A 23,004-nucleotide genomic window follows, 5' to 3' on the forward strand; every position below is an offset into this window, starting at 1 on the left:
GGTTAGGGTTAGGGTTAGGGTTAGGGTTAGGGTTAGGGTTAGGTATATGCCATGCACAGCTGAGGTTTTGAGTTCCGTTTAGGGTTAGGTCTCTTAGGGTTAGGGTTAGGGTTAGGGTTAGGGTTAGGGTTAGGGTTAGGGTTAGGGTTAGGGCTAGGATTATGGTTATGTACCTGCCATGCACAGCTGAGGTTGAGTTCCGTTTAGGATTAAGCCTCTTAGAGTCATGATTAGGGTTAGGGTTAGGGTTAGGGTTAGGGTTAGGGTTAGGGTTAGGGTTAGGGTTAGGGTTAGGGTTAGGTACATGCCAAGCAGAGCTGAGGTTTTGAGTTCCGTTTAGGGTTAGGTCTCTTAGGGTTAGGGTTAGGGTTAGGGTTAGGGTTAGGGTTAGGTACATTCCATGCACAGCTGAGGTTTAGAGTTCCGTTTAGGGTTAGGTCTTTTAGGGTTAGGGTTAGGGTTAGGGTTAGGGTTAGGGTTAGGCACATGCCATGCACAGCTGAGGTTTTGAATTCCGTCTAGGGTTAGGCCTCTTAGGGTCAGGATTAGGGTTAGGGTTAGGGTTAGGGTGTAGGGTTAGGGTTAGGGTTAGGGTTAGGGTTAGGGTTAGGGTTAGGGTTAGGTACATGCCATGCACAACTGAGGTTTAGAGTTCCGTTTAGGGTTAGGTCTCTTAGGGTTAGGGTTAGGGTGCGGGTTAGGGTTAGGGTTAGGGTTAGGGTTAGGGTTAGGGTTAGGGTTAGGGTTAGGGTTAGGGTTAGGGTTATGTACATGCCATGCACAGCTGAGGTTTAGAGTTCCGTTTAGGGTTAGGTCTCTTAGGGTTAGGGTTAGGGTTAGGGTTAGGGTTAGGGTTAGGGTTAGGGTTAGGGTTAGGTACATGCCATGCACAGCTGAGGTTTTGAGTTCCGTTTAGGGTTAGGTCTCTTAGGGTTAGTGTTAAAGTAAGGGTTAGGGTTAGGGTTAGGGTTAGGGTTAGGGTTAGGGTTAGGTACATGCCATGCACAGCTGTAGGTTTAGAGTTCCGTTTAGGGTTAGGTCTTTTAAGGTTAGGGTTAGGGTTAGGGTTAGGGTTAGGGTTAGGGTTAGGGTTAGGGTTAGGGTTAGGGTTAGGATTAGGTACGTGCCATGCACAGCTGAGGTTTTGAGCTCCGTTTAGTGTTAGGTCTCTTAGGGTTAGGGTTAGGGTTAGGGTTAGGGTTAGGGTTAGGGTTAGGGTTAGGGTTAGGTACATGCCAAGCACAGATGAGGTTTTGAGTTCCATTTAGGGTTAGGTCTCTTAAGGTTAGGGTTAGGGTTAGGGTTAGGGTTAGGGTTATGTACATGACATGCACAGCTGAGGTTTAGAGTTCCGTTTAGGGATAGGTCTTTTAGGGTTAGGGTTAGGGTTAGGGTTAGGGTTAGGGTTAGGGTTAGGTATATGCCATGCACAGCTGAGGTTTTGAGTTCCGTTTAGGGTTAGGTCTCTTAGGGTTAGGGTTAGGGTTAGGGTTAGGGTTAGGGTTAGGGTTAGGGTTAGGGTTAGGGCTAGGATTATGGTTATGTACCTGCCATGCACAGCTGAGGTTGAGTTCCGTTTAGGGTTAAGCCTCTTAGTGTCATGATTAGGGTTAGGGTTAGGGTTAGGGTTAGGGTTAGGGTTAGGGTTAGGGTTAGGGTTAGGGTTAGGGTTAGGGTTAGGGTTAGGTACATGCCAAGCAGAGCTGAGGTTTTGAGTTCCGTTTAGGGTTAGGTCTCTTAGGGTTAGGGTTAGGGTTAGGGTTAGGGTTAGGGTTAGGTACATTCCATGCACAGCTGAGGTTTAGAGTTCCGTTTAGGGTTAGGTCTTTTAGGGTTAGGGTTAGGGTTAGGGTTAGGGTTAGGGTTAGGCACATGCCATGCACAGCTGAGGTTTTGAATTCCGTCTAGGGTTAGGCCTCTTAGGGTCAGGATTAGGGTTAGGGTTAGGGTTAGGGTTAGGGTTAGGGTTAGGTACATGCCATGCACAACTGAGGTTTAGAGTTCCGTTTAGGGTTACATCTCTTAGGGTTAGGGTTAGGGTTAGTGTTAGGGTTAGGGTTAGGGTTAGGGTTAGGGTTAGGGTTAGGGTTAGGTACATGCCATGCACAGCTGTAGGTTTAGAGTTCCATTTAGGGTTAGCTCTCTCAGGGTCAGTTTTAGGGTTAGGGTGCGGGTTAGGGTTAGGGTTAGGGTTAGGGTTAGGGTTAGGGTTAGGGTTAGGGTTAGGGTTAGGGTTAGGGTTAGGGTTAGGGTTAGGTACATGCCATGCACAGCTGAGGTTTTGAGTTCCGTTTAGGGTTAGGTCTCTTAGGGTTAGTGTTAAAGTAAGGGTTAGGGTTAGGGTTAGGGTTAGGGTTAGGGTTAGGGTTAGGTACATGCCATGCACAGCTGTAGGTTTAGAGTTCCGTTTAGGGTTAGGTCTTTTAAGGTTAGGGTTAGGGTTAGGGTTAGGGTTAGGGTTAGGGTTAGGGTTAGGGTTAGGGTTAGGGTTAGGATTAGGTACGTGCCATGCACAGCTGAGGTTTTGAGCTCCGTTTAGTGTTAGGTCTCTTAGGGTTAGGGTTAGGGTTAGGGTTAGGGTTAGGGTTAGGGTTAGGGTTAGGGTTAGGTACATGCCAAGCACAGATGAGGTTTTGAGTTCCATTTAGGGTTAGGTCTCTTAAGGTTAGGGTTAGGGTTAGGGTTAGGGTTAGGGTTATGTACATGACATGCACAGCTGAGGTTTAGAGTTCCGTTTAGGGATAGGTCTTTTAGGGTTAGGGTTAGGGTTAGGGTTAGGGTTAGGGTTAGGGTTAGGTATATGCCATGCACAGCTGAGGTTTTGAGTTCCGTTTAGGGTTAGGTCTCTTAGGGTTAGGGTTAGGGTTAGGGTTAGGGTTAGGGTTAGGGTTAGGGTTAGGGTTAGGGCTAGGATTATGGTTATGTACCTGCCATGCACAGCTGAGGTTGAGTTCCGTTTAGGGTTAAGCCTCTTAGTGTCATGATTAGGGTTAGGGTTAGGGTTAGGGTTAGGGTTAGGGTTAGGGTTAGGGTTAGGGTTAGGGTTAGGGTTAGGGTTAGGGTTAGGTACATGCCAAGCAGAGCTGAGGTTTTGAGTTCCGTTTAGGGTTAGGTCTCTTAGGGTTAGGGTTAGGGTTAGGGTTAGGGTTAGGGTTAGGTACATTCCATGCAGAGCTGAGGTTTAGAGTTCCGTTTAGGGTTAGGTCTTTTAGGGTTAGGGTTAGGGTTAGGGTTAGGGTTAGGGTTAGGCACATGCCATGCACAGCTGAGGTTTTGAATTCCGTCTAGGGTTAGGCCTCTTAGGGTCAGGATTAGGGTTAGGGTTAGGGTTAGGGTTAGGGTTAGGGTTAGGTACATGCCATGCACAACTGAGGTTTAGAGTTCCGTTTAGGGTTAGGTCTCTTAGGGTTAGGGTTAGGGTTAGTGTTAGGGTTAGGGTTAGGGTTAGGGTTAGGGTTAGGGTTAGGGTTAGGTACATGCCATGCACAGCTGTAGGTTTAGAGTTCCATTTAGGGTTAGCTCTCTCAGGGTCAGTTTTAGGGTTAGGGTGCGGGTTAGGGTTAGGGTTAGGGTTAGGGTTAGGGTTAGGGTTAGGGTTAGGGTTATGTACATGCCATGCAGAGCTGAGGTTTAGAGTTCCGTCTAGGGTTAGGCCTCTTAGGGTCAGGATTAGGGTTAGGGTTAGGTTTAGGATTAGGGTTAGGGTTAGGGTTAGGGTTAGGGTTAGGGTTAGGGTTAGGGTTAGGTACATGCCATGCACAACTGAGGTTTAGAGTTCCGTTTAGGGTTAGGTCTCTTAGGGTTAGGGTTAGGGTTAGGGTTAGGGTTAGGGTTAGGGTTAGGTTTAGGGTTAGGGTTATGTACATGCCATGCACAGCTGAGGTTTAGAGTTCCGTTTAGGGTTAGGTCTCTTAGGGTTAGGGTTAGGGTTAGGGTTAGGGTTAGGGTTAGGTACATGCCATGCACAGCTGAGGTTTTGAGTTCCGTTTAGGGTTAGGTCTCTTAGGGCTAGGGTTAAGGTAAGGGTTAGGGTTAGGGTTAGGGTTAGGGTTAGGGTTAGGGTTAGGTACATGCCATGCACAGCTGTAGGTTTAGAGTTCCGTTTAGGGTTAGGTCTTTTAAGGTTAGGGTTAGGGTTAGGGTTAGGGTTAGGGTTAGGGTTAGGGTTAGGGTTAGGGTTAGGGTTAGGGTTAGGATTAGGTACGTGCCATGCACAGCTGAGGTTTTGAGCTCCGTTTAGTGTTAGGTCTCTTAGGCTTAGGGTTAGGGTTAGGGTTAGGGTTAGGGTTAGGGTTAGGGTTAGGGTTAGGTACATGCCAAGCACAGATGAGGTTTTGAGTTCCATTTAGGGTTAGGTCTCTTAAGGTTAGGGTTAGGGTTAGGGTTAGGGTTAGGGTTATGTACATGACATGCACAGCTGAGGTTTAGAGTTCCGTTTAGGGATAGGTCTTTTAGGGTTAGGGTTAGGGTTAGGGTTAGGGTTAGGGTTAGGGTTACGTATATGCCATGCACAGCTGAGGTTTTGAGTTCCGTTTAGGGTTAGGTCTCTTAGGGTTAGGGTTAGGGTTAGGGTTAGGGTTAGGGTTAGGGTTAGGGCTAGGATTATGGTTATGTACCTGCCATGCACAGCTGAGGTTGAGTTCCGTTTAGGGTTAAGCCTCTTAGTGTCATGATTAGGGTTAGGGTTAGGGTTAGGGTTAGGGTTAGGGTTAGGGTTAGGGTTAGGGTTAGGGTTAGGGTTAGGGTTAGGTACATGCCAAGCACAGATGAGGTTATGAGTTCCATTTAGGGTTAGGTCTCTTAAGGTTAGGGTTAGGGTTAGGGTTAGGGTTAGGGTTATGTACATGCCATGCACAGCTGAGGTTTAGAGTTCCGTTTAGGGATAGGTCTTTTAGGGTTAGGGTTAGGGTTAGGGTTAGGGTTAGGGTTAGGTACATGCCATGCACAGCTGAGGTTTAGAGTTCCGGTTAGGGTTAGGTCTTTTAAGGTTAGGGTTAGGGTTAGGGTTAGGGTTAGGGTTAGGGTTAGGGTTAGGGTTAGGGTTAGGGTTAGGGTTAGGGTTAGGGTTAGGGTTAGGGTTAGGGTTAGGGTTAGGGTTAGGATTAGGTACGTGCCATGCACAGCTGAGGTTTTGAGCTCCGTTTAGGGTTAGGTCTCTTAGGGTTAGGGTTAGGGTTAGGGTTAGGGTTAGGGTTAGGGTTAGGGTTAGGTTTAGGATTAGGGTTAGGGTTAGGGTTAGGTACATGCCAAGCACAGATGAGGTTTTGAGTTCCATTTAGGGTTAGGTCTCTTAAGGTTAGGGTTAGGGTTAGGGTTAGGGTTAGGGTTAGGTACATGCCATGCACAGCTGAGGTTTTGAGTTCCGTTTAGGGTTAGGTCTCTTAGGGTTAGGGTTAGGGTTAGGGTTAGGGTTAGGGTTAGGGTTAGGGTTAGGGTTAGGGTTAGGGCTAGGATGATGGTTATGTACCTGCCATGCACAGCTGAGGTTGAGTTCCGTTTAGGGTTAAGCCTCTTAGTGTCATGATTAGGGTTAGGGTTAGGGTTAGGGTTAGGGTTAGGTACATTCCATGCACAGCTGAGGTTTAGAGTTCCGTTTAGGGTTAGGTCTTTTAGGGTTAGGGTTAGGGTTAGGGTTAGGGTTAGGGTTAGGCACATGCCATGCACTGCTGAGGTTTTGAATTCCGTTTAGGGTTAGGTCTCTTAGGGTTAGGGTTAGGTTTAGGGTTAGGTACATGCCATGCACAGCTGAGGTTTTGAGTTCCGTTTAGGGTTAGGTCTCTTAGGGTTAGGGTTAGAGTTAGGGTTAGGGTTAGGGTTACGGTTAGGGTTAGGGTTACGGTTAGGGTTAGGGTTAGGTACATGCCATGCACAGCTGTAGGTTTAGAGTTCCATTTAGGGTTAGCTCTCTCAGGGTCAGTTTTAGGGTTAGGGTGCGGGTTAGGGTTAGGGTTAGGGTTAGGGTTAGGGTTAGGGTTAGGGTTAGGGTTATGTACATGCCATGCACAGCTGAGGTTTAGAGTTCCGTTTAGGGTTAGGTCTCTTAGGGTTAGGGTTAGGGTTAGGGTTAGGGTTAGGGTTAGGTACATGCCATGCACAGCTGAGGTTTTGAGTTCCGTTTAGGGTTAGGTCTCTTAGGGTTAGGGTTAAGGTAAGGGTTAGGGTTAGGGTTAGGGTTAGGGTTAGGGTTAGGTACATGCCATGCACAGCTGTAGGTTTAGAGTTCCGTTTAGGGTTAGGTCTTTTAAGGTTAGGGTTAGGGTTAGGGTTAGGGTTAGGGTTAGGGTTAGGGTTAGGGTTAGGGTTAGGGTTAGGGTTAGGGTTAGGGTTAGGGTTAGGTACGTGCCATGCACAGCTGAGGTTTTGAGCTCCGTTTAGTGTTAGGTCTCTTAGGGTTAGGGTTAGGGTTAGGGTTAGGGTTAGGGTTAGGGTTAGGGTTAGGGTTAGGGTTAGGGTTAGGTACATGCCAAGCACAGATGAGGTTTTGAGTTCCATTTAGGGTTAGGTCTCTTAAGGTTAGGGTTAGGGTTAGGGTTAGGGTTAGGGTTAGGGTTATGTACATGACATGCACAGCTGAGGTTTAGAGTTCCGTTTAGGGATAAGTCTTTTAGGGTTAGGGTTAGGGTTAGGGTTAGGGTTAGGGTTAGGGTTAGGGTTAGGGTTAGGGTTAGGGTTAGGGTTAGGGTTAGGTACATGCCAAGCAGAGCTGAGGTTTTGAGTTCCGTTTAGGGTTAGGTCTCTTAGGGTTAGGGTTAGGGTTAGGGTTAGGGTTAGGGTTAGGTACATTCCATGCACAGCTGAGGTTTAGAGTTCCGTTTAGGGTTAGGTCTTTTAGGGTTAGGGTTAGGGTTAGGGTTAGGGTTAGGGTTAGGCACATGCCATGCACAGCTGAGGTTTTGAATTCCGTCTAGGGTTAGGCCTCTTAGGGTCAGGATTAGGGTTAGGGTTAGGGTTAGGGTTAGGGTTAGGGTTAGGTTTAGGGTTAGGGTTAGGGTTAGGGTTAGGGTTAGGTACATGCCATGCACAACTGAGGTTTAGAGTTCCGTTTAGGGTTAGGTCTCTTAGGGTTAGGGTTAGGGTTAGGGTTAGGGTTAGGGTTAGGGTTAGGGTTAGGGTTAGGGTTAGGTACATGCCATGCACAGCTGTAGGTTTAGAGTTCCATTTAGGGTTAGCTCTCTCAGGGTCAGTTTTAGGGTTAGGGTGCGGGTTAGGGTTAGGGTTAGGGTTAGGGTTAGGGTTAGGGTTAGGGTTATGTACATGCCATGCAGAGCTGAGGTTTAGAGTTCCGTCTAGGGTTAGGCCTCTTAGGGTCAGGATTAGGGTTAGGGTTAGGGTTAGGATTAGGGTTAGGGTTAGGGTTAGGGTTAGGGTTAGGGTTAGGGTTAGGTACATGCCATGCACAGCTGTAGGTTTAGAGTTCCATTTAGGGTTAGCTCTCTCAGGGTCAGTTTTAGGGTTAGGGTGCGGGTTAGGGTTAGGGTTAGGGTTAGGGTTAGGGTTAGGGTTAGGGTTAGGGTTAGGGTTAGGGTTAGGGTTAGGGTTATGTACATGCCATGCACAGCTGAGGTTTAGAGTTCCGTTTAGGGTTAGGTCTCTTAGGGTTAGGGTTAGGGTTAGGGTTAGGGTTAGGGTTAGGTACATGCCATGCACAGCTGAGGTTTTGAGTTCCGTTTAGGGTTAGGTCTCTTAGGGTTAGGGTTAAGGTAAGGGTTAGGGTTAGGGTTAGGGTTAGGGTTAGGTACATGCCATGCACAGCTGTAGGTTTAGAGTTCCGTTTAGGGTTAGGTCTTTTAAGGTTAGGGTTAGGGTTAGGGTTAGGGTTAGGGTTAGGGTTAGGGTTAGGGTTAGGGTTAGGATTAGGTACGTGCCATGCACAGCTGAGGTTTTGAGCTCCGTTTAGTGTTAGGTCTCTTAGGGTTAGGGTTAGGGTTAGGGTTAGGGTTAGGGTTAGGGTTAGGGTTAGGGTTAGGGTTAGGTACATGCCAAGCACAGATGAGGTTTTGAGTTCCATTTAGGGTTAGGTCTCTTAAGGTTAGGGTTAGGGTTAGGGTTAGGGTTAGGGTTATGTACATGACATGCACAGCTGAGGTTTAGAGTTCCGTTTAGGGATAGGTCTTTTAGGGTTAGGGTTAGGGTTAGGGTTAGGGTTAGGGTTAGGGTTAGGTATATGCCATGCACAGCTGAGGTTTTGAGTTCCGTTTAGGGTTAGGTCTCTTAGGGTTAGGGTTAGGGTTAGGGTTAGGGTTAGGGTTAGGGTTAGGGTTAGGGTTAGGGTTAGGGCTAGGATTATGGTTATGTACCTGCCATGCACAGCTGAGCTTGAGTTCCGTTTAGGGTTAAGCCTCTTAGTGTCATGATTAGGGTTAGGGTTAGGGTTAGGGTTAGGGTTAGGGTTAGGGTTAGGGTTAGGTACATGCCAAGCAGAGCTGAGGTTTTGAGTTCCGTTTAGGGTTAGGTCTCTTAGGGTTAGGGTTAGGGTTAGGGTTAGGGTTAGGGTTAGGGTTAGGGTTAGGGTTAGGGTTAGGGTTAGGGTTAGGTACATGCCAAGCACAGATGAGGTTTTGAGTTCCATTTAGGGTTAGGTCTCTTAAGGTTAGGGTTAGGGTTAGGGTTAGGGTTAGGGTTAGGTACATGCCATGCACAGCTGAGGTTTTGAGTTCCGTTTAGGGTTAGGTCTCTTAGGGTTAGGGTTAGGGTTAGGGTTAGGGTTAGGGTTAGGGTTAGGGTTAGGGTTAGGGCTAGGATGATGGTTATGTACCTGCCATGCACAGCTGAGGTTGAGTTCCGTTTAGGGTTAAGCCTCTTAGTGTCATGATTAGGGTTAGGGTTAGGGTTAGGGTTAGGGTTAGGTACATTCCATGCACAGCTGAGGTTTAGAGTTCCGTTTAGGGTTAGGTCTTTTAGGGTTAGGGTTAGGGTTAGGGTTAGGGTTAGGGTTAGGCACATGCCATGCACTGCTGAGGTTTTGAATTCCGTTTAGGGTTAGGTCTCTTAGGGTTAGGGTTAGGTTTAGGGTTAGGTACATGCCATGCACAGCTGAGGTTTTGAGTTCCGTTTAGGGTTAGGTCTCTTAGGGTTAGGGTTAGAGTTAGGGTTAGGGTTAGGGTTACGGTTAGGGTTAGGGTTACGGTTAGGGTTAGGGTTAGGTACATGCCATGCACAGCTGTAGGTTTAGAGTTCCATTTAGGGTTAGCTCTCTCAGGGTCAGTTTTAGGGTTAGGGTGCGGGTTAGGGTTAGGGTTAGGGTTAGGGTTAGGGTTAGGGTTAGGGTTAGGGTTAGGGTTAGGGTTAGGGTTATGTACATGCCATGCACAGCTGAGGTTTAGAGTTCCGTTTAGGGTTAGGTCTCTTAGGGTTAGGGTTAGGGTTAGGGTTAGGGTTAGGGTTAGGTACATGCCATGCACAGCTGAGGTTTTGAGTTCCGTTTAGGGTTAGGTCTCTTAGGGTTAGGGTTAAGGTAAGGGTTAGGGTTAGGGTTAGGGTTAGGGTTAGGGTTAGGGTTAGGTACATGCCATGCACAGCTGTAGGTTTAGAGTTCCGTTTAGGGTTAGGTCTTTTAAGGTTAGGGTTAGGGTTAGGGTTAGGGTTAGGGTTAGGGTTAGGGTTAGGGTTAGGGTTAGGGTTAGGGTTAGGGTTAGGATTAGGTACGTGCCATGCACAGCTGAGGTTTTGAGCTCCGTTTAGTGTTAGGTCTCTTAGGGTTAGGGTTAGGGTTAGGGTTAGGGTTAGGGTTAGGGTTAGGGTTAGGGTTAGGGTTAGGGTTAGGGTTAGGTACATGCCAAGCACAGATGAGGTTTTGAGTTCCATTTAGGGTTAGGTCTCTTAAGGTTAGGGTTAGGGTTAGGGTTAGGGTTAGGGTTAGGGTTATGTACATGACATGCACAGCTGAGGTTTAGAGTTCCGTTTAGGGATAAGTCTTTTAGGGTTAGGGTTAGGGTTAGGGTTAGGGTTAGGGTTAGGGTTAGGGTTAGGGTTAGGGTTAGGGTTAGGTACATGCCAAGCAGAGCTGAGGTTTTGAGTTCCGTTTAGGGTTAGGTCTCTTAGGGTTAGGGTTAGGGTTAGGGTTAGGGTTAGGGTTAGGTACATTCCATGCACAGCTGAGGTTTAGAGTTCCGTTTAGGGTTAGGTCTTTTAGGGTTAGGGTTAGGGTTAGGGTTAGGGTTAGGGTTAGGCACATGCCATGCACAGCTGAGGTTTTGAATTCCGTCTAGGGTTAGGCCTCTTAGGGTCAGGATTAGGGTTAGGGTTAGGGTTAGGGTTAGGGTTAGGGTTAGGTTTAGGGTTAGGGTTAGGGTTAGGGTTAGGGTTAGGTACATGCCATGCACAACTGAGGTTTAGAGTTCCGTTTAGGGTTAGGTCTCTTAGGGTTAGGGTTAGGGTTAGGGTTAGGGTTAGGGTTAGGGTTAGGGTTAGGGTTAGGGTTAGGGTTAGGTACATGCCATGCACAGCTGTAGGTTTAGAGTTCCATTTAGGGTTAGCTCTCTCAGGGTCAGTTTTAGGGTTAGGGTGCGGGTTAGGGTTAGGGTTAGGGTTAGGGTTAGGGTTAGGGTTAGGGTTATGTACATGCCATGCAGAGCTGAGGTTTAGAGTTCCGTCTAGGGTTAGGCCTCTTAGGGTCAGGATTAGGGTTAGGGTTAGGGTTAGGATTAGGGTTAGGGTTAGGGTTAGGGTTAGGGTTAGGGTTAGGGTTAGGTACATGCCATGCACAGCTGTAGGTTTAGAGTTCCATTTAGGGTTAGCTCTCTCAGGGTCAGTTTTAGGGTTAGGGTGCGGGTTAGGGTTAGGGTTAGGGTTAGGGTTAGGGTTAGGGTTAGGGTTAGGGTTAGGGTTAGGGTTAGGGTTAGGGTTAGGGTTATGTACATGCCATGCACAGCTGAGGTTTAGAGTTCCGTTTAGGGTTAGGTCTCTTAGGGTTAGGGTTAGGGTTAGGGTTAGGGTTAGGGTTAGGTACATGCCATGCACAGCTGAGGTTTTGAGTTCCGTTTAGGGTTAGGTCTCTTAGGGTTAGGGTTAAGGTAAGGGTTAGGGTTAGGGTTAGGGTTAGGGTTAGGTACATGCCATGCACAGCTGTAGGTTTAGAGTTCCGTTTAGGGTTAGGTCTTTTAAGGTTAGGGTTAGGGTTAGGATTAGGTACGTGCCATGCACAGCTGAGGTTTTGAGCTCCGTTTAGTGTTAGGTCTCCTAGGGTTAGGGTTAGGGTTAGGGTTAGGGTTAGGGTTAGGGTTAGGGTTAGGGTTAGGGTTAGGTACATGCCAAGCACAGATGAGGTTTTGAGTTCCATTTAGGGTTAGGTCTCTTAAGGTTAGGGTTAGGGTTAGGGTTAGGGTTAGGGTTATGTACATGACATGCACAGCTGAGGTTTAGAGTTCCGTTTAGGGATAGGTCTTTTAGGGTTAGGGTTAGGGTTAGGGTTAGGGTTAGGGTTAGGGTTAGGTATATGCCATGCACAGCTGAGGTTTTGAGTTCCGTTTAGGGTTAGGTCTCTTAGGGTTAGGGTTAGGGTTAGGGTTAGGGTTAGGGTTAGGGTTAGGGTTAGGGTTAGGGTTAGGGCTAGGGCTAGGATTATGGTTATGTACCTGCCATGCACAGCTGAGGTTGAGTTCCGTTTAGGGTTAAGCCTCTTAGTGTCATGATTAGGGTTAGGGTTAGGGTTAGGGTTAGGGTTAGGGTTAGGGTTAGGGTTAGGGTTAGGGTTAGGGTTAGGGTTAGGTACATGCCAAGCAGAGCTGAGGTTTTGAGTTCCGTTTAGGGTTAGGTCTCTTAGGGTTAGGGTTAGGGTTAGGGTTAGGGTTAGGGTTAGGTACATTCCATGCACAGCTGAGGTTTAGAGTTCCGTTTAGGGTTAGGTCTTTTAGGGTTAGGGTTAGGGTTAGGGTTAGGGTTAGGGTTAGGCACATGCCATGCACAGCTGAGGTTTTGAATTCCGTCTAGGGTTAGGCCTCTTAGGGTCAGGATTAGGGTTAGGGTTAGGGTTAGGGTTAGGGTTAGGGTTAGGGTTAGGGTTAGGGTTAGGGTTAGGTACATGCCATGCACAACTGAGGTTTAGAGTTCCGTTTAGGGTTAGGTCTCTTAGGGTTAGGGTTAGGGTTAGTGTTAGGGTTAGGGTTAGGGTTAGGGTTAGGGTTAGGGTTAGGGTTAGGGTTAGGGTTAGGGTTAGGTACATGCCATGCACAGCTGTAGGTTTAGAGTTCCGTTTAGGGTTAGGTCTTTTAAGGTTAGGGTTAGGGTTAGGGTTAGGGTTAGGGTTAGGGTTAGGGTTAGGGTTAGGGTTAGGGTTAGGGTTAGGGTTAGGGTTAGGGTTAGGGTTAGGGTTAGGATTAGGTACGTGCCATGCACAGCTGAGGTTTTGAGCTCCGTTTAGTGTTAGGTCTCTTAGGCTTAGGGTTAGGGTTAGGGTTAGGGTTAGGGTTAGGGTTAGGGTTAGGTACATGCCAAGCACAGATGAGGTTTTGAGTTCCATTTAGGGTTAGGTCTCTTAAGGTTAGGGTTAGGGTTAGGGTTAGGGTTAGGGTTATGTACTTGCCATGCACAGCTGAGGTTGAGTTCCGTTTAGGGTTAAGCCTCTTAGTGTCATGATTAGGGTTAGGGTTAGGGTTAGGGTTAGGGTTAGGGTTAGGGTTAGGGTTAGGGTTAGGGTTAGGTACATGCCAAGCAGAGCTGAGGTTTTGAGTTCCGTTTAGGGTTAGGTCTCTTAGGGTTAGGGTTAGGGTTAGGGTTAGGGTTAGGGTTAGGTACATTCCATGCACAGCTGAGGTTTAGAGTTCCGTTTAGGGTTAGGTCTTTTAGGGTTAGGGTTAGGGTTAGGGTTAGGGTTAGGGTTAGGCACATGCCATGCACAGCTGAGGTTTTGAATTCCGTCTAGGGTTAGGCCTCTTAGGGTCAGGATTAGGGTTAGGGTTAGGGTTAGGGTTAGGGTTAGGGTTAGGGTTAGGGTTAGGGTTAGGGTTAGGTACATGCCATGCACAACTGAGGTTTAGAGTTCCGTTTAGGGTTAGGTCTCTTAGGGTTAGGGTTAGGGTTAGTGTTAGGGTTAGGGTTAGGGTTAGGGTTAGGGTTAGGGTTAGGGTTAGGGTTAGGTACATGCCATGCACAGCTGTAGGTTTAGAGTTCCATTTAGGGTTAGCTCTCTCAGGGTCAGTTTTAGGGTTAGGGTGCGGGTTAGGGTTAGGGTTAGGGTTAGGGTTAGGGTTAGGGTTAGGGTTAGGGTTATGTACATGCCATGCAGAGCTGAGGTTTAGAGTTCCGTCTAGGGTTAGGCCTCTTAGGGTCAGGATTAGGGTTAGGGTTAGGGTTAGGATTAGGGTTAGGGTTAGGGTTAGGGTTAGGGTTAGGGTTAGGGTTAGGTACATGCCATGCACAGCTGAGGTTTAGAGTTCCGTTTAGGGTTAGGTCTCTTAGGGTTAGGGTTAGGGTTAGGGTTAGGGTTAGGGTTAGGTACATGCCATGCACAGCTGAGGTTTTGAGTTCCGTTTAGGGTTAGGTCTCTTAGGGCTAGGGTTAAGGTAAGGGTTAGGGTTAGGGTTAGGGTTAGGGTTAGGGTTAGGGTTAGGTACATGCCATGCACAGCTGTAGGTTTAGAGTTCCGTTTAGGGTTAGGTCTTTTAAGGTTAGGGTTAGGGTTAGGGTTAGGGTTAGGGTTAGGGTTAGGGTTAGGGTTAGGGTTAGGGTTAGGGTTAGGGTTAGGATTAGGTACGTGCCATGCACAGCTGAGGTTTTGAGCTCCGTTTAGTGTTAGGTCTCTTAGGCTTAGGGTTAGGGTTAGGGTTAGGGTTAGGGTTAGGGTTAGGGTTAGGGTTAGGGTTAGGTACATGCCAAGCACAGATGAGGTTTTGAGTTCCATTTAGGGTTAGGTCTCTTAAGGTTAGGGTTAGGGTTAGGGTTAGGGTTAGGGTTATGTACATGACATGCACAGCTGAGGTTTAGAGTTCCGTTTAGGGATAGGTCTTTTAGGGTTAGGGTTAGGGTTAGGGTTAGGGTTAGGGTTAGGGTTAGGTATATGCCATGCACAGCTGAGGTTTTGAGTTCCGTTTAGGGTTAGGTCTCTTAGGGTTAGGGTTAGGGTTAGGGTTAGGGTTAGGGTTAGGGTTAGGGCTAGGATTATGGTTATGTACCTGCCATGCACAGCTGAGGTTGAGTTCCGTTTAGGGTTAAGCCTCTTAGTGTCATGATTAGGGTTAGGGTTAGGGTTAGGGTTAGGGTTAGGTACATTCCATGCACAGCTGAGGTTTAGAGTTCCGTTTAGGGTTAGGTCTTTTAGGGTTAGGGTTAGGGTTAGGGTTAGGGTTAGGGTTAGGCACATGCCATGCACTGCTGAGGTTTTGAATTCCGTTTAGGGTTAGGTCTCTTAGGGTTAGGGTTAGGTTTAGGGTTAGGTACATGCCATGCACAGCTGTAGGTTTAGAGTTCCGTTTAGGGTTAGGTCTTTTAAGGTTAGGGTTAGGGTTAGGGTTAGGGTTAGGGTTAGGGTTAGGGTTAGGGTTAGGGTTAGGGTTAGGGTTAGGGTTAGGGTTAGGATTAGGTACGTGCCATGCACAGCTGAGGTTTTGAGCTCCGTTTAGTGTTAGGTCTCTTAGGGTTAGGGTTAGGGTTAGGGTTAGGGTTAGGGTTAGGGTTAGGGTTAGGGTTAGGGTTAGGGTTAGGGTTAGGGTTAGGTACATGCCAAGCACAGATGAGGTTTTGAGTTCCATTTAGGGTTAGGTCTCTTAAGGTTAGGGTTAGGGTTAGGGTTAGGGTTAGGGTTAGGGTTATGTACATGACATGCACAGCTGAGGTTTAGAGTTCCGTTTAGGGATAGGTCTTTTAGGGTTAGGGTTAGGGTTAGGGTTAGGGTTAGGGTTAGGGTTAGGTATATGCCATGCACAGCTGAGGTTTTGAGTTCCGTTTAGGGTTAGGTCTCTTAGGGTTAGGGTTAGGGTTAGGGTTAGGGTTAGGGTTAGGGTTAGGGTTAGGGTTAGGGTTAGGGCTAGGATTATGGTTATGTACCTGCCATGCACAGCTGAGGTTGAGTTCCGTTTAGGGTTAAGCCTCTTAGAGTCATGATTAGGGTTAGGGTTAGGGTTAGGGTTAGGGTTAGGGTTAGGGTTAGGGTTAGGGTTAGGGTTAGGGTTAGGGTTAGGTACATGCCAAGCAGAGCTGAGGTTTTGAGTTCCGTTTAGGGTTAGGTCTCTTAGGGTTAGGGTCAGGGTTAGGGTTAGGGTTAGGGTTAGGTACATTCCATGCACAGCTGAGGTTTAGAGTTCCGTTTAGGGTTAGGTCTTTTAGGGTTAGGGTTAGGGTTAGGGTTAGGGTTAGGGTTAGGCACATGCCATGCACAGCTGAGGTTTTGAATTCCGTCTAGGGTTAGGCCTCTTAGGGTCAGGATTAGGGTTAGGGTTAGGGTTAGGGTTAGGGTTAGGGTTAGGGTTAGGGTTAGGGTTAGGGTTAGGTACATGCCATGCACAACTGAGGTTTAGAGTTCCGTTTAGGGTTAGGTCTCTTAGGGTTAGGGTTAGGGTTAGGGTTAGGGTTAGGGTTAGGGTTAGGGTTAGGGTTAGGGTTAGGGTTAGGGTTAGGTACATGCCATGCACAGCTGTAGGTTTAGAGTTCCATTTAGGGTTAGCTCTCTCAGGGTCAGTTTTAGGGTTAGGGTGCGGGTTAGGGTTAGGGTTAGGGTTAGGGTTAGGGTTAGGGTTAGGGTTATGTACATGCCATGCAGAGCTGAGGTTTAGAGTTCCGTCTAGGGTTAGGCCTCTTAGGGTCAGGATTAGGGTTAGGGTTAGGGTTAGGATTAGGGTTAGGGTTAGGGTTAGGGTTAGGGTTAGGGTTAGGGTTAGGTACATGCCATGCACAGCTGTAGGTTTAGAGTTCCATTTAGGGTTAGCTCTCTCAGGGTCAGTTTTAGGGTTAGGGTGCGGGTTAGGGTTAGGGTTAGGGTTAGGGTTAGGGTTAGGGTTAGGGTTAGGGTTAGGGTTAGGGTTAGGGTTATGTACATGCCATGCACAGCTGAGGTTTAGAGTTCCGTTTAGGGTTAGGTCTCTTAGGGTTAGGGTTAGGGTTAGGGTTAGGGTTAGGGTTAGGGTTAGGTACATGCCATGCACAGCTGAGGTTTTGAGTTCCGTTTAGGGTTAGGTCTCTTAGGGTTAGGGTTAAGGTAAGGGTTAGGGTTAGGGTTAGGGTTAGGGTTAGGTACATGCCATGCACAGCTGTAGGTTTAGAGTTCCGTTTAGGGTTAGGTCTTTTAAGGTTAGGGTTAGGGTTAGGGTTAGGGTTAGGGTTAGGGTTAGGGTTAGGGTTAGGGTTAGGGTTAGGGTTAGGGTTAGGGTTAGGATTAGGTACGTGCCATGCACAGCTGAGGTTTTGAGCTCCGTTTAGTGTTAGGTCTCTTAGGGTTAGGGTTAGGGTTAGGGTTAGGGTTAGGGTTAGGGTTAGGGTTAGGGTTAGGGTTAGGGTTAGGTACATGCCAAGCACAGATGAGGTTTTGAGTTCCATTTAGGGTTAGGTCTCTTAAGGTTAGGGTTAGGGTTAGGGTTAGGGTTAGGGTTATGTACATGACATGCACAGCTGAGGTTTAGAGTTCCGTTTAGGGATAGGTCTTTTAGGGTTAGGGTTAGGGTTAGGGTTAGGGTTAGGGTTAGGGTTAGGTATATGCCATGCACAGCTGAGGTTTTGAGTTCCGTTTAGGGTTAGGTCTCTTAGGGTTAGGGTTAGGGTTAGGGTTAGGGTTAGGGTTAGGGTTAGGGTTAGGGTTAGGGTTAGGGCTAGGATTATGGTTATGTACCTGCCATGCACAGCTGAGGTTGAGTTCCGTTTAGGGTTAAGCCTCTTAGTGTCATGATTAGGGTTAGGGTTAGGGTTAGGGTTAGGGTTAGGGTTATGTACATTCCATGCACAGCTGAGGTTTAGAGTTCCGTTTAGGGTTAGGTCTTTTAGGGTTAGGGTTAGGGTTAGGGTTAGGGTTAGGTTTAGGCACATGCCATGCACAGCTGAGGTTTTGAATTCCGTCTAGGGTTAGGCCTCTTAGGGTCAGGATTAGGGTTAGGGTTAGGGTTAGGGTTAGGGTTAGGGTTAGCGTTAGGGTTAGGGTTAGGGTTAGGTACATGCCATGCACAGCTGAGGTTTAGAGTTCCATTTAGGGTTAGGTCTCTTAGGGTTAGGGTTAGGGTTAGTGTTAGGGTTAGGGTTAGGGTTAGGGTTAGGGTTAGGGTTAGGGTTAGGTACATGCCATGCACAGCTGTAGGTTTAGAGTTCCATTTAGGGTTAGCTCTCTCAGGGTCAGTTTTAGGGTTAGGGTGCGGGTTAGGGTTAGGGTTAGGGTTAGGGTTAGGGTTAGGGTTAGGGTTAGGGTTAGGGTTATGTACATGCCATGCAGAGCTGAGGTTTAGAGTTCCGTCTAGGATTAGGCCTCTTAGGGTCAGGATTAGGGTTAGGGTTAGGGTTAGGATTAGGGTTAGGGTTAGGGTTAGGGTTAGGGTTAGGGTTAGGGTTAGGTACATGCCATGCACAACTGAGGTTTAGAGTTCCGTTTAGGGTTAGGTCTCTTAGGGTTAGGGTTAGGGTTAGGGTTAGGGTTAGGGTTAGGGTTAGGTTTAGTGTTAGGGTTATGTACATGCCATGCACAGCTGAGGTTTAGAGTTCCGTTTAGGGTTAGGTCTCTTAGGGTTAGGGTTAGGGTTAGGGTTAGGGTTAGGGTTAGGTACATGCCATGCACAGCTGAGGTTTTGAGTTCCGTTTAGGGTTAGGTCTCTTAGGGCTAGGGTTAAGGTAAGGGTTACGGTTAGGGTTAGGGTTAGGGTTAGGGTTAGGGTTAGGGTTAGGTACATGCCATGCACAGCTGTAGGTTTAGAGTTCCGTTTAGGGTTAGGTCTTTTAAGGTTCGGGTTAGGGTTAGGGTTAGGGTTAGGGTTAGGGTTAGGGTTAGGGTTAGGGTTAGGGTTAGGGTTAGGGTTAGGGTTAGGGTTAGGTACATGCCATGCACAGCTGAGGTTTAGAGTTCCGTTTAGGGTTAGCTCTCTTAGGGTCAGTTTTAGGGTTAGGGTTAGGGTTAGGGTTAGGGTTAAGGTTAGGGTTAGGGTTAGGGTTAGGGTTAGGGTTAGGTACATGCCATGCACAGCTGAAGTTTAGAGTTCTGTTTATGGTTAGGTCTCTTAGGGTTAGGGTTAGGGTTAGTGTTAGGGTTACGGTTAGGGTTACGGTTAGGGTTAGGGTTAGGTTTAGGGTTAGGGTTAGGGTTAGGTACATGCCATGCACAGCTGAGGTTTTGAGTTCCGTGTAGGGTTAGGTCTCTTAGGGTTAGGGTTAGGGTTAGGGTTAGGGTTAGGGTTAGGGTTAGGGTTAGGGTTAGGGTTAGGATTAGGTACATGCCATGCACAGCTGAGGTTTTGAGTTCCGTTTAGTGTTAGGTCTCTTAGGGTTAGGGTTAGGGTTAGGGTTAGGGTTAGGGTTAGGGTTAGGTTTAGGATTAGGGTTAGGGTTAGGGTTAGGTACATGCCAAGCACAGATGAGGTTTTGAGTTCCATTTAGGGTTAGGTCTCTTAAGGTTAGGGTTAGGGTTAGGGTTAGGGTTAGGGTTAGGTACATGCCATGCACAGCTGAGGTTTTGAGTTCCGTTTAGGGTTAGGTCTCTTAGGGTTAGGTTTAGGGTTAGGTACATGCCATGCACAGCTGTAGGTTTAGAGTTCCGTTTAGGGTTAGGTCTTTTAAGGTTAGGGTTAGGGTTAGGGTTAGGGTTAGGGTTAGGGTTAGGGTTAGGGTTAGGGTTAGGGTTAGGGTTAGGGTTAGGGTTAGGATTAGGTACGTGCCATGCACAGCTGAGGTTTTGAGCTCCGTTTAGTGTTAGGTCTCTTAGGGTTAGGGTTAGGGTTAGGGTTAGGGTTAGGGTTAGGGTTAGGGTTAGGGTTAGGGTTAGGTACATGCCAAGCACAGATGAGGTTTTGAGTTCCATTTAGGGTTAGGTCTCTTAAGGTTAGGGTTAGGGTTAGGGTTAGGGTTAGGGTTAGGGTTATGTACATGACATGCACAGCTGAGGTTTAGAGTTCCGTTTAGGGATAGGTCTTTTAGGGTTAGGGTTAGGGTTAGGGTTAGGGTTAGGGTTAGGGTTAGGTATATGCCATGCACAGCTGAGGTTTTGAGTTCCGTTTAGGGTTAGGTCTCTTAGGGTTAGGGTTAGGGTTAGGGTTAGGGTTAGGGTTAGGGTTAGGGTTAGGGTTAGGGTTAGGGTTAGGGCTAGGATTATGGTTATGTACCTGCCATGCACAGCTGAGGTTGAGTTCCGTTTAGGGTTAAGCCTCTTAGAGTCATGATTAGGGTTAGGGTTAGGGTTAGGGTTAGGGTTAGGGTTAGGGTTAGGGTTAGGGTTAGGGTTAGGGTTAGGTACATGCCAAGCAGAGCTGAGGTTTTGAGTTCCGTTTAGGGTTAGGTCTCTTAGGGTTAGGGTTAGGGTTAGGGTTAGGGTTAGGGTTAGGGTTAGGTACATGCCAAGCACAGATGAGGTTTTGAGTTCCATTTAGGGTTAGGTCTCTTAAGGTTAGGGTTAGGGTTAGGGTTAGGGTTAGGGTTATGTACATGACATGCACAGCTGAGGTTTAGAGTTCCGTTTAGGGATAGGTCTTTTAGGGTTAGGGTTAGGGTTAGGGTTAGGGTTAGGGTTAGGGTTAGGTATATGCCAAGCACAGATGAGGTTTTGAGTTCCGTTTAGGGTTAGGTCTCTTAGGGTTAGGGTTAGGGTTAGGGTTAGGGTTAGGGTTAGGGTTAGGGTTAGGGTTAGGGTTAGGGTTAGGGCTAGGATTATGGTTATGTACCTGCCATGCACAGCTGAGGTTGAGTTCCGTTTAGGGTTAAGCCTCTTAGTGTCATGATTAGGGTTAGGGTTAGGGTTAGGGTTAGGGTTAGGGTTATGTACATTCCATGCACAGCTGAGGTTTAGAGTTCCGTTTAGGGTTAGGTCTTTTAGGGTTAGGGTTAGGGTTAGGGTTAGGGTTAGGTTTAGGCACATGCCATGCACAGCTGAGGTTTTGAATTCCGTCTAGGGTTAGGCCTCTTAGGGTCAGGATTAGGGTTAGGGTTAGGGTTAGGGTTAGGGTTAGGGTTAGGGTTAGCGTTAGGGTTAGGGTTAGGGTTAGGTACATGCAATGCACAGCTGAGGTTTAGAGTTCCGTTTAGGGTTAGGTCTCTTAGGGTTAGGGTTAGGGTTAGTGTTAGGGTTAGGGTTAGGGTTAGGGTTAGGGTTAGGGTTAGGGTTAGGTACATGCCATGCACAGCTGTAGGTTTAGAGTTCCATTTAGGGTTAGCTCTCTCAGGGTCAGTTTTAGGGTTAGGGTGCGGGTTAGGGTTAGGGTTAGGGTTAGGGTTAGGGTTAGGGTTATGTACATGCCATGCAGAGCTGAGGTTTAGAGTTCCGTCTAGGATTAGGCCTCTTAGGGTCAGGATTAGGGTTAGGGTTAGGGTTAGGATTAGGGTTAGGGTTAGGGTTAGGGTTAGGGTTAGGTACATGCCATGCACAACTGAGGTTTAGAGTTCCGTTTAGGGTTAGGTCTCTTAGGGTTAGGGTTAGGGTTAGGGTTAGGGTTAGGGTTAGGGTTAGGTTTAGGGTTAGGGTTATGTACATGCCATGCACAGCTGAGGTTTAGAGTTCCGTTTAGGGTTAGGTCTCTTAGGGTTAGGGTTAGGGTTAGGGTTAGGGTTAGGGTTAGGTACATGCCATGCACAGCTGAGGTTTTGAGTTCCGTTTAGGGTTAGGACTCTTAGGGCTAGGGTTAAGGTAAGGGTTAGGGTTAGGGTTAGGGTTAGGGTTAGGGTTAGGGTTAGGTACATGCCATGCACAGCTGTAGGTTTAGAGTTCCGTTTAGGGTTAGGTCTTTTAAGGTTAGGGTTAGGGTTAGGGTTAGGGTTAGGGTTAGGGTTAGGGTTAGGGTTAGGGTTAGGGTTAGGGTTAGGGTTAGGGTTAGGGTTAGGATTAGGTACGTGCCATGCACAGCTGAGGTTTTGAGCTCCGTTTAGTGTTAGGTCTCTTAGGCTTAGGGTTAGGGTTAGGGTTAGGGTTAGGGTTAGGGTTAGGGTTAGGTACATGCCAAGCACAGATGAGGTTTTGAGTTCCATTTAGGGTTAGGTCTCTTAAGGTTAGGGTTAGGGTTAGGGTTAGGGTTAGGGTTATGTACATGACATGCACAGCTGAGGTTTAGAGTTCCGTTTAGGGATAGGTCTTTTAGGGTTAGGGTTAGGGTTAGGGTTAGGGTTAGGGTTAGGGTTAGGTATATGCCATGCACAGCTGAGGTTTTGAGTTCCGTTTAGGGTTAGGTCTCTTAGGGTTAGGGTTAGGGTTAGGGTTAGGGTTAGGGTTAGGGTTAGGGCTAGGATTATGGTTATGTACCTGCCATGCACAGCTGAGGTTGAGTTCCGTTTAGGGTTAAGCCTCTTAGTGTCATGATTAGGGTTAGGGTTAGGGTTAGGGTTAGGGTTAGGGTTAGGGTTAGGGTTAGGGTTAGGGTTAGGGTTAGGGTTAGGGTTAGGGTTAGGTACATGCCAAGCAGAGCTGAGGTTTTGAGTTCCGTTTAGGGTTAGGTCTCTTAGGGTTAGGGTTAGGGTTAGGGTTAGGGTTAGGTACATTCCATGCACAGCTGAGGTTTAGAGTTCCGTTTAGGGTTAGGTCTTTTAGGGTTAGGGTTAGGGTTAGGGTTAGGGTTAGGGTTAGGCACATGCCATGCACAGCTGAGGTTTTGAATTCCGTCTAGGGTTAGGCCTCTTAGGGTCAGGATTAGGGTTAGGGTTAGGGTTAGGGTTAGGGTTAGGGTTAGGGTTAGGGTTAGGGTTAGGGTTAGGGTTAGGAACATGCCATGCACAGCTGAGGTTTAGAGTTCCGTGTAGGGTTAGGTCTCTTAGGGTTAGGGTTAGGGTTAGGGTTAGGGTTAGGGTTAGGGTTAGGGTTAGGGTTAGGGTTAGGGTTATGTACATGCCATGCACAGCTGAGGTTTAGAGTTCCGTTTAGGGTTAGGTCTCTTAGGGTTAGGGTTAGGGTTAGGGTTAGGGTTAGGGTTAGGTACATGCCATGCACAGCTGAGGTTTTGAGTTCCGTTTAGGGTTAGGTCTCTTAGGGCTAGGGTTAAGGTAAGGGTTAGGGTTAGGGTTAGGGTTAGGGTTAGGGTTAGGGTTAGGGTTAGGGTTAGGGTTAGGGTTATGTACATTCCATGCACAGCTGAGGTTTAGAGTTCCGTTTAGGGTTAGGTCTTTTAGGGTTAGGGTTAGGGTTAGGGTTAGGGTTAGGTTTAGGCACATGCCATGCACAGCTCAGGTTTAGAGTTCCGTTTAGGGTTAGGTCTCTTAGGGTTAGGGTTAGAGTTAGGGTTAGGGTTAGGGTTAGGGTTAGCGTTAGGGTTAGGGTTAGGGTTAGGTACATGCCATGCACAGCTGAGGTTTAGAGTTCCGTTTAGGGTTAGGTCTCTTAGGGTTAGGGTTAGGGTTAGTGTTAGGGTTAGGGTTAGGGTTAGGGTTAGGGTTAGGGTTAGGGTTAGGTACATGCCATGCACAGCTGTAGGTTTAGAGTTCCATTTAGGGTTAGCTCTCTCAGGGTCAGTTTTAGGGTTAGGGTGCGGGTTAGGGTTAGGGTTAGGGTTAGGGTTAGGGTTAGGGTTAGGGTTAGGGTTATGTACATGCCATGCAGAGCTGAGGTTTAGAGTTCCGTCTAGGATTAGGCCTCTTAGGGTCAGGATTAGGGTTAGGGTTAGGGTTAGGATTAGGGTTAGGGTTAGGGTTAGGGTTAGGGTTAGGTACATGCCATGCACAACTGAGGTTTAGAGTTCCGTTTAGGGTTAGGTCTCTTAGGGTTAGGGTTAGGGTTAGGGTTAGGGTTAGGGTTAGGGTTAGGTTTAGGGTTAGGGTTATGTACATGCCATGCACAGCTGAGGTTTAGAGTTCCGTTTAGGGTTAGGTCTCTTAGGGTTAGGGTTAGGGTTAGGGTTAGGGTTAGGGTTAGGTACATGCCATGCACAGCTGAGGTTTTGAGTTCCGTTTAGGGTTAGGACTCTTAGGGCTAGGGTT

This window comes from Falco peregrinus, unplaced genomic scaffold (genome assembly GCF_023634155.1).
Source record: "Falco peregrinus isolate bFalPer1 unplaced genomic scaffold, bFalPer1.pri scaffold_24, whole genome shotgun sequence".
In the NCBI taxonomy this organism is placed as follows: Eukaryota; Metazoa; Chordata; class Aves; order Falconiformes; family Falconidae; genus Falco; species Falco peregrinus.